The sequence below is a fragment of the Oncorhynchus gorbuscha genome, linkage group LG17 (assembly GCF_021184085.1).
Source record: "Oncorhynchus gorbuscha isolate QuinsamMale2020 ecotype Even-year linkage group LG17, OgorEven_v1.0, whole genome shotgun sequence".
Lineage (NCBI taxonomy): Eukaryota > Metazoa > Chordata > Actinopteri > Salmoniformes > Salmonidae > Oncorhynchus > Oncorhynchus gorbuscha.
The window spans coordinates 1,578,806-1,588,451 of NC_060189.1; positions in this window are offsets into that span (position 1 = coordinate 1,578,806).

A 9,646-nucleotide genomic window follows, 5' to 3' on the forward strand; every position below is an offset into this window, starting at 1 on the left:
ACTTCCCTGAGGTGTCTGGGATGGGGTGACTGGGATGGGGTGACTGGGAGGGTAACAGACACTTCCCTGAGGTGTCTGGGATGGGGTGACTGGGATGGGGTGACTGGGAGGGTAACAGACACTTCTCTGAGGTGTCTGGGATGGGGTGACTGGGATGGGGTGACTGGGATGGGGTGACTGGGAGGGTAACAGACACTTCTCTGAGGTGTCTGGGATGGGGTGACTGGGATGGGGTGACTGGGAGGGTAACAGACACTTCTCTGAGGTGTCTGGGATGGGGTGACTGGGATGGGGTGACTGGGATGGGGTGACTGGGATGGGGTGACTGGGAGGGTAACAGACACTTCTCTGAGGTGTCTGGGATGGGGTGACTGGGGTGGGGTGACTGGGAGGGTATCAGATACTTCTCTGAGGTGTCTGGGGTGGGGTGACTGGGAGGGTAACAGACACTTCTCTGAGGTGACTGGGATGGGGTGACTGGGATGGGGTGGGATCTGGGATGGGGTGTCTGGGATGGGGTGACTGGGATGGGGTGTCTGGGATGGGGTGGCTGGGATGTGGTGACTGGGAGGGTAACATACACTTCTCTGAGGTGTCTGGGATGGGGTGACTGGGATGGGGTGACTGGGAGGGTATCAGACACTTCTCTGAGGTGACTGGGATGGGGTGACTGGGATGGGGTGACTGGGAGGGTAACAGACACTTCTCTGTGGTGTCTGGGATGGGGTGACTGGGAGGGTATCAGATACTTCCCTGAGGTGACTGTGATGGGGTGACTGGGAGGGTATCGGATAGTTCCCTGAGGTGACTGGAATGGGGTGACTGGGAGGGTAACAGATACTTCCCTGAGGTGACTGGGATGGGGTGACTGGAAGGGTTACAGACACTTCTCTGAGGTATCTGGGCTGGGGTGACTGGGATGGGGTGACTGGGAGGGTAACAGACACTTCTCTGAGGTGTCTGGGATGGGGTGACTGGGATGGGGTGACTGGGATGGGGTGACTGGGAGGGTAACATACATTTCTCTGAGGTGACTGGGATGGGGTGACTGGGGTGGGGTGACTGGGAGGGTAACATACACTTCTCTGAGGTGTCTGGGATGGGGTGACTGGGAGGGTATCAGATACTTCTCTTAGGTGACTGGGATGGGGTGACTGGGAGGGTAACAGACACTTCTCTGAGGTGTCTGGGATGGGGTGACTGGGGTGGGGTGACTGGGAGGGTATCAGATACTTCTTTTAGGTGACCGGGATGGGGTGACTGGGATGGGGTGACTGGGAGGGTAACAGACACTTCTCTGAGGTGTCTGGGATGGGGTGACTAGGAGGGTAACAGACACTTCTCTGAGGTGTCTAATATATAATAATAATAATATATGCCATTTAGCAGACGCTTTTATCCAAAGCGACTTACAGTCATGTGTGCATACATTCTACGTATGGGTGGTCCCGGGGATCGAACCCACTACCCTGGCATTACAAGCGCCATGCTCTACCAACTGAGCTACAGAAGGACCCAGGATAGGGTGACTGGGATGGGGTGACTAGGATGGGGTGACTGGGATGGGGTGACTGGGAGGGTAACAGACACTTCTCTGAGGTGTCTGGGATGGGGTGACTAGGGTGGGGTGACTGGGAGGGTACCAGACACTTCTCTGAGGTGACTGGGATGGGGTGACTGTGAGGGTATCAGACACTTCTCTGAGGTGTCTGGGATGGGGTGACTGGGATGGTGTGACTGGGGCGGGGTGACTGGGAGGGTATCAGACTCTTCTCTGAGGTGTCTGAGATGGGGTGACTGGGATGGGGTGACTGGGATGGGGTGACTGGGAGGGTGTCAGATACTTCTCTGAGGTGTCTGGGATGGGGTGACTGGGATGGTGTGACTGGGAGGGTATCAGACACTTCTCTGAGGTGACTGGGATGGGGTGACTGGGATGGGGTGACTGGGAGGGTATCAGAGACTTCTCTGAGGTGTCTGGGATGGGGTGACTGGGATGGTGTGACTGGGATGGGGTGACTGGGATGGGGTGTCTGAGATGGGGTGACTGGGAGGGTATCAGATACTTCTCTGAGGTGTCTGGGATGGGGTGTCTGGGATGGTGTGACTGGGATGGGGAGACTGGGATGGGGTGACTGGGAGGTTAACAGACACTTCTCTGAGGTGTCTGGGATGGGGTGACTGGGATGGGGTGTCTGGGATGGAGTGACTGGGATGGGGTGACTGGGAGGGTATCAGAAACTTCTCTGATGTGTCTGGGATGGGGTGACTGGGAGGGTAACAGACACTTCTCTGAGGTGACTGGGATGGGGTGACTGGGATGGGGTGACTGGGATGGGGTGACTTGGGTGGGGTGACGGGGGTGGGGTAACTGGGAGGGTATCAGACACTTCTTTGAGGTGACTGGGATGGGGTGACTGGGATGGGGTGACTGGGGTGGGGTGACTGGGAGGGTATCAGATACTTCTCTGGGGTGTCTGGGATGGTGTGACTGGGATGTTGTGACTGGGATGGGGTGACTGGGATGGGGTGACTGGGATGGGGTGTGACTGGGATGGGGTGACTGGGATGGGGTGTCTGAGATGGGGTGACTGGGAGGGTAACAGATACTTCTCTGAGGTTTGCGTGGGGCCTCCACTCACCCCTCATCTCAGTGGACCAACTCTCCCCAAGTTGACCCCCACCAACCACTATACTTTAATTTAGTTCATAAGGTAATACAAACCGACCACAGCACTGAAGTGTCAGTCTTAATTCATGGTATGTACAGAGCATTCGGAAAGTATTCAGCCTCCTTGTTGACCCAAGTTGACCCCCACCAACCACTATACTTTAATTTAGTTCATAAGGTAATACAAACCGACCACAGCACTGAAGTGTCAGTCTTAATTCATGGTATGTACAGAGCATTCGGAAAGTATTCAGCCTCCTTGACTTTTTCCACATTTTGTTACATTACATCTTTATTCTCAAATGGATGACATGTATTTTTTTCCCCTCATCATTGCGAAAACAGGCTTTTCAAAATTTTAGCAAATGTATAAAAAAATAAAAATAGAAATACCTTATTTACATAAGTATTCAGACCGTTCGCTATGAGACTCGAAATTGAGCTCAGGTGCGTCCTGTTTTCATTGATCATCCTTGAGATGTTTCTGTAACTTGATTGGTGTCCACCTGTGGTAAATTATTTTGATTGGACATGATTTTGAAAGGCACACACCTGTCTATATAAGGTCCCACAGTTGAAAGTGCATGCCAGAGGAAAAACCAAGCCATGAGGTTGAAGGATGTAGCTCTACGAGACAGGATTGTGTCGAGGCACAGATCTGGGGAAGGGTACCAAAACATTTCTGTAGCATTGAAGGTTCCCAAGAACATAGTGGCCTCCATCATTCTTAAATAGAAGAAGTTTGAACCCACCAAGACCCTTCCTATAGCTGGCTACCCAGCCAAACTGATCAATTGGGGGAGAAGGGCCTTGGTCAGGGAGGTTACCAAGAACCCAATGGTCACTCTGACAGAGCTCTAGAGATCCTCTGTGGAGATGGGAGAAACTTCCAGAAGGACAACCATCTCTGCAGCACTCTACCAATCAGCCCTTTATTGTAGAGTGGCCAGATGGAAGCCACTCCTCAGTAAAAGGCACATGACAGCCCACTTGTAGTTTGCCAAAAGGCACTAAAAGGACTCTAAGACAATGAGAAAATAGATTCTCTGGTCTGATGAAGCCAAGATTGAACTCTTTGGCCTGAATGCCAAGCGTCACGTCTGGAGGAAACCTTGCACCATCCCTACGGTGAAGCATGGTGGTGGCAGCATCATGCTGTGGGGAAAGATTAACGGAGCAAAGTACAGAGAGATCCTTAATCAAAACCTGCTCCATAGCGCTCAGGACCTCAGACTGGGGTGAAGGTTCACCTTCTAACAGGACAACAACCCTAAGCACACAGCCAAGACAACGCAGGAGTGGCTTTGGGACAAGCCTCTAAATGTCCTTGAGCAAGGCTCTCCAGAGGGTGGTGCGGTCTGCACAACGCACCACCGGGGGGCAAACTACCTGCCCTCCAGGACACCTACACCACCCGATGTTACAGGAAGGCCATAAAGATCATCAAGGACAACAACCACCCGAGCCTCTACCTGTTCACCCTGCTATCATCCAGAAGGCGAGGTCAGTACAGGTGCATCAAAGCAGGGACCGAGAGACTGAAGAACAGCTTCTATCTCAAGGCCATCAGACTGTTAAACAGCCACCACTAACTCAGAGAGGCTGCTGCCTACATTGAGACCCAATCACTGGACACTTTAATAAATGGATCACTAGTCACTATAAACCAATGCCACTTTAATAATGTTTACATATCTTACATTACTCATCTTACATGCATATACTGTACTCTATACCATCTACTGCATCCTGTCTATGCTGCTCGGCCATCTACTGCATCCTGTCTATGCTGCTCGGCCATCTACTGCATCCTGTCTATGCTGCTCGGCCATCTACTGCATCCTGTCTATGCTGCTCGGCCATCTACTGCATCCTGTCTATGCTGCTCGGCCATCTACTGCATCCTGTCTATGCAGCTCGGCCATCTACTGCATCCTGTCTATGCTGCTCGGCCATCTACTGCATCCTGTCTATGCTGCTCGGCCATCTACTGCATCCTGTCTATGCTGCTCGGCCATCTACTGCATCCTGTCTATGCTGCTCGGCCATCTACTGCATCCTGTCTATGCTGCTCGGCCATCTACTGCATCCTGTCTATGCTGCTCGGCCATCTACTGCATCCTGTCTATGCTGCTCGGCCATCTACTGCATCCTGTCTATGCTGCTCTGCCATCTACTGCATCCTGTCTATGCTGCTCGGCCATCGCTCATCCCTATATTTACAGGTACATATTCTCATTCACCCCTTTAGAATTGTGTGTATTCGGTAGTTGTTAGGGAATTGTTAGATTACTTGTTAGATATTACTGCATTGTCGGAACTAGAAGCACAAGCATTTTGCTACCCTCGCATTAACATCTGCTAACCATGTGTATGTTACAAATACATTTGATTTGAGTGGCTCAGCCAGAGCCCGGACTTGAACCTGATCGAACATCTAGAGAGACCTGAAAATAGCTGTGCAGCGACGCTCCCCATCCAACCTGACAGAGCTTGAGAGGATCTGCAGAGAAAAATGGGAGAAACTCCCCAAATACAGGTGTGCCAAGCTTGTAGCCTCACTGCCAAAGGTAGTTCAACAAGGTATTGAGTAAAGGGCCTGAATACTTATCTAAATGTGATATTTCTGTTTTTTAATCTTTTATAAATTTGCTAACATTTCTAAAAACCTGTTTTTTGATTTGTCATTATGGGGTATTGCTTGTAGACGGGTAAATGTGTTTATATTTAATTCATTTTGAATAAAAATGTTTTTAATTCAGACTGTAACAACAAAATAACTCGGAATACTTTCTGAAGGTGATGTTTAACTGTTCCACCTGAGTGTTTAACTGGGTGGTCTGAGACCATGATGCGCTGCAGAGTGTCACGGAATACTTTCTGAAGGCGATGTTTAACTGTTCCACCTGAGTGTCGGGAGGTCTGAGACCATGATGCACTGCAGCGCTGCAGAGTGTCACGGAAACTTCCTGTTTAACTGTTCCACCTGAGTGGGGAGGTCAGGAAAGCAGGAAAACTTCCTGTCTGTGTGGGCAGGAAAGCAGGAAGCGGGGTGTTTATCAGAAATCAGGCGTGATACAGACATAAACAATATACTCCCTCAATGAAAAGAAACAGTTGAATCAAAATTAAAAATTGTAGAGAGTTTCTGCTCCAAAGAGACAGAATCTATCTACCATGTCTACCATGTGTCACGTCCTGACCTTAGCTCCTTGTTTATGTCTCTGTTTTAGTTTGGTCAGGGCATGAGTTGGGGTGGGCATTCTATGTTGTGTGTTCTATGCTTTGTATTTCTGTGTTTGGCCTGGTATGGTTCCCAATCAGAGAGGCAGCTGTCGATCGTTGTCTCTGATTGAGAACCATACTTAGGCAGCCTGTTTCCCCCTGTTAGTTGTGGGTAGTTGTTGTCCTGAATATGGTTTGTGGGTAGTTGTTTTCTGTGTCTGTGTTTTCCCGCTACAGAACTGTATTGTTTTCGTTTCACTCTCTTTGTTATTTTGTTTAGCGTTTCTGTTCTAATAAATATAACATGAACATTTACCACGCTGCTCATTGGTCCGATCCTTCCTATTCCTCATCAGAAGAGGACCGTTACATCAGGTGAAGTTATATATCTACCATGTCTTGACCTTATTTCAGGTGTTATTTCCTGTATCTGGGTAATGTCACAAACAGTGTATCATGTTCAGTCATCACCCACATGCTGGGAGGGACTGGAAACAGGACTACATGCCAGCATGTGTATTAAAGAGCCTGATAATGACTGGGTGTTGAGTCATGAAATGAGCTCTTTGAGGGAAGTCAGTCGTAATGAATCATTCAAAGGCTTCAACATGACCAACTTCTCTTAGATGGAAATAAGAGTCAGTCAAATAGTCACATTACCAACTTCTCTTAGGTGGAAATAAGAGTCAGTCAAATAGTCACATTACCAACTTCTCTTAGGTGGAAATAAGAGTCAGTCAAATAGTCACATTACCAACTTCTCTTAGGTGGAAATAAGAGTCAGTCAAATAGTCACATTACCAACTTTATTATTGAGTAACAAGTGAGTAATATAGTAACAAGTGAGTATATAGTAACAAGTGAGTATATAGTAACAAGTGAGTAATATAGTAACAAGTGAGTATATAGTAACAAGTGAGTATATAGTAACTAGTGAGTATAGTATATAGTAACAAGTGAGTATAGTATATAGTAACAAGTGAGTAATATAGTAACTAGTGAGTATAGTATATAGTAACAAGTGAGTATAGTATATAGTAACAAGTGAGTAATATAGTAACTAGTGAGTATAGTATATAGTAACAAGTGAGTATAGTATATAGTAACAAGTGAGTATATAGTAACTAGTGAGTATAGTATATAGTAACTAGTGAGTATAGTATATAGTAACAAGTGAGTATAGTATATAGTAACAAGTGAGTAATATAGTAACAAGTGAGTAATATAGTAACAAGTGAGTATAGTATATAGTAACAAGTGAGTATAGTATATAGTAACAAGTGAGTAATATAGTAACAAGTGAGTATAGTATATAGTAACAAGTGAGTAATATAGTAACAAGTGAGTAATATAGTAACAAGTGAGTATATAGTAACAAGTGAGTATATAGTAACAAGTGAGTATATAGTAACAAGTGAGTAATATAGTAACAAGTGAGTATATAGTAACAAGTGAGTATAGTATATAGTAACAAGTGAGTATAGTATATAGTAACAAGTGAGTAATATAGTAACAAGTGAGTATATAGTAACAAGTGAGTATATAGTAACAAGTGAGTAATATAGTAACAAGTGAGTATATAGTAACAAGTGAGTATAGTATATAGTAACAAGTGAGTAATATAGTAACAAGTGAGTATATAGTAACAAGTGAGTATATAGTAACAAGTGAGTATATAGTAACAAGTGAGTATAGTATATAGTAACAAGTGAGTATAGTATATAGTAACAAGTGAGTATAGTATATAGTAACAAGTGAGTAATATAGTAACAAGTGAGTATATAGTAACAAGTGAGTATATAGTAACAAGTGAGTAATATAGTAACAAGTGAGTATATAGTAACAAGTGAGTATAGTATATAGTAACAAGTGAGTATATAGTAACAAGTGAGTATATAGTAACAAGTGAGTATATAGTAACAAGTGAGTAATATAGTAACAAGTGAGTAATATAGTAACAAGTGAGTATATAGTAACAAGTGAGTAATATAGTAACAAGTGAGTATAGTATATAGTAACAAGTGAGTATAGTATATAGTAACAAGTGAGTATAGTATATAGTAACACGTGAGTATAGTATATAGTAACAAGTGAGTAATATAGTAACAAGTGAGTAATATAGTAACAAGTGAGTATAGTATATAGTAACAAGTGAGTATAGTATATAGTAACAAGTGAGTAATATAGTAACAAGTGAGTATATAGTAACAAGTGAGTATATAGTAACAAGTGAGTAATATAGTAACAAGTGGGTATAGTATATAGTAACAAGTGAGTATAGTATATAGTAACAAGTGAGTATAGTATATAGTAACAAGTGAGTAATATAGTAACACGTGAGTATATAGTAACAAGTGAGTAATATAGTAACAAGTGAGTATAGTATATAGTAACAAGTGAGTATAGTATATAGTAACAAGTGAGTAATATAGTAACAAGTGAGTAATATAGTAACAAGTGAGTATAGTATATAGTAACAAGTGAGTATAGTATATAGTAACAAGTGAGTATATAGTAACAAGTGAGTAATATAGTAACAATAATATAATATAGTAACAACTGACTGATAAAATGACACTTGAACAGACTAATTATATATATTTTTTATTTAATCTTTATTTAACGAGGCAAGTCAGTTAAATACCAAATTCTTATTTATAATGTCGGCCTACCGGGGCCAAACCAGGCCTCTATTCCTATTTATAATGTCGGCCTACTGGGGCCAAACCCGGCCTCTATTCTTTTTTATAATGTCGGCCTACCAGGGCCAAACCTACCGGGGCCAAACCTACCGGGGCCAAACCTACCGGGGCCAAACCAGGACGCCTCTATTCTTATTTATAATGTCGGCCTACCGGGGCCAAACCTACCGGGGCCAAACCTACCGGGGCCAAACCTACCGGGGCCAAACCTACCGGGGCCAAACCTACCGGGGCCAAACCTACCGGGGCCAAACCTACCGGGGCCAAACCCGGACGCCTCAAGTTGCACATTATTGAATGTGTTGTTCATCAGCAAAACATTGAAATTGGAAAGCAACATATATTTATATTGTACACACTATGCAGTAATTCCTGCAACAATAATAATACATAAATTAACATAAATGTTGGTTTTGTAAGTTCATGGAATATTTTTTTGTCACACTTCCTGAATTAACTCATATACACTGAGTGAGCAAAACATTATGAACACCTGCTCTTTCCATGATATACATTGGCCAGGTGAATCCAGGTGAAAGCTATGATCCCACTTGTTAAATCCCGTTAGTGTAGATGAAGGCGAGGAGACGGGTTAAATTGTTATGCCTTGAGACAATAGAGACATGGATTGTGTATGTGTGTCCTTCAGAGGGTGAATGGGTAAGACAAAATATTTAAGTGTCTTTGAACGGGGTATGGTAGTAGGTGCCAGGCACACTGGTTCTGTCAAGAACTGCAACGCTGCTGGGTTTTTCACACTCAACAGTTTCCCTTGTGTATCAAGAATGGTCCACCACCCAAAGGACATCCAGCCAACTTGACACAACTGTGGGAAGCATTGGAGTCAACATGGGCCAGTATCCCTGTGGAACACTTTCGACACCTTGTGGAGTCAACATGGGCCAGCATCCCTGTGGAACACTTTAGACACCTTGTGGAGTCAACATGGGCCAGCATCCCTGTGGAACACTTTAGACACCTTGTGGAGTCAACATGGGCCAGCATCCCTGTGGAACACTTTAGACACCTTGTGGAGTCAACATGGGCC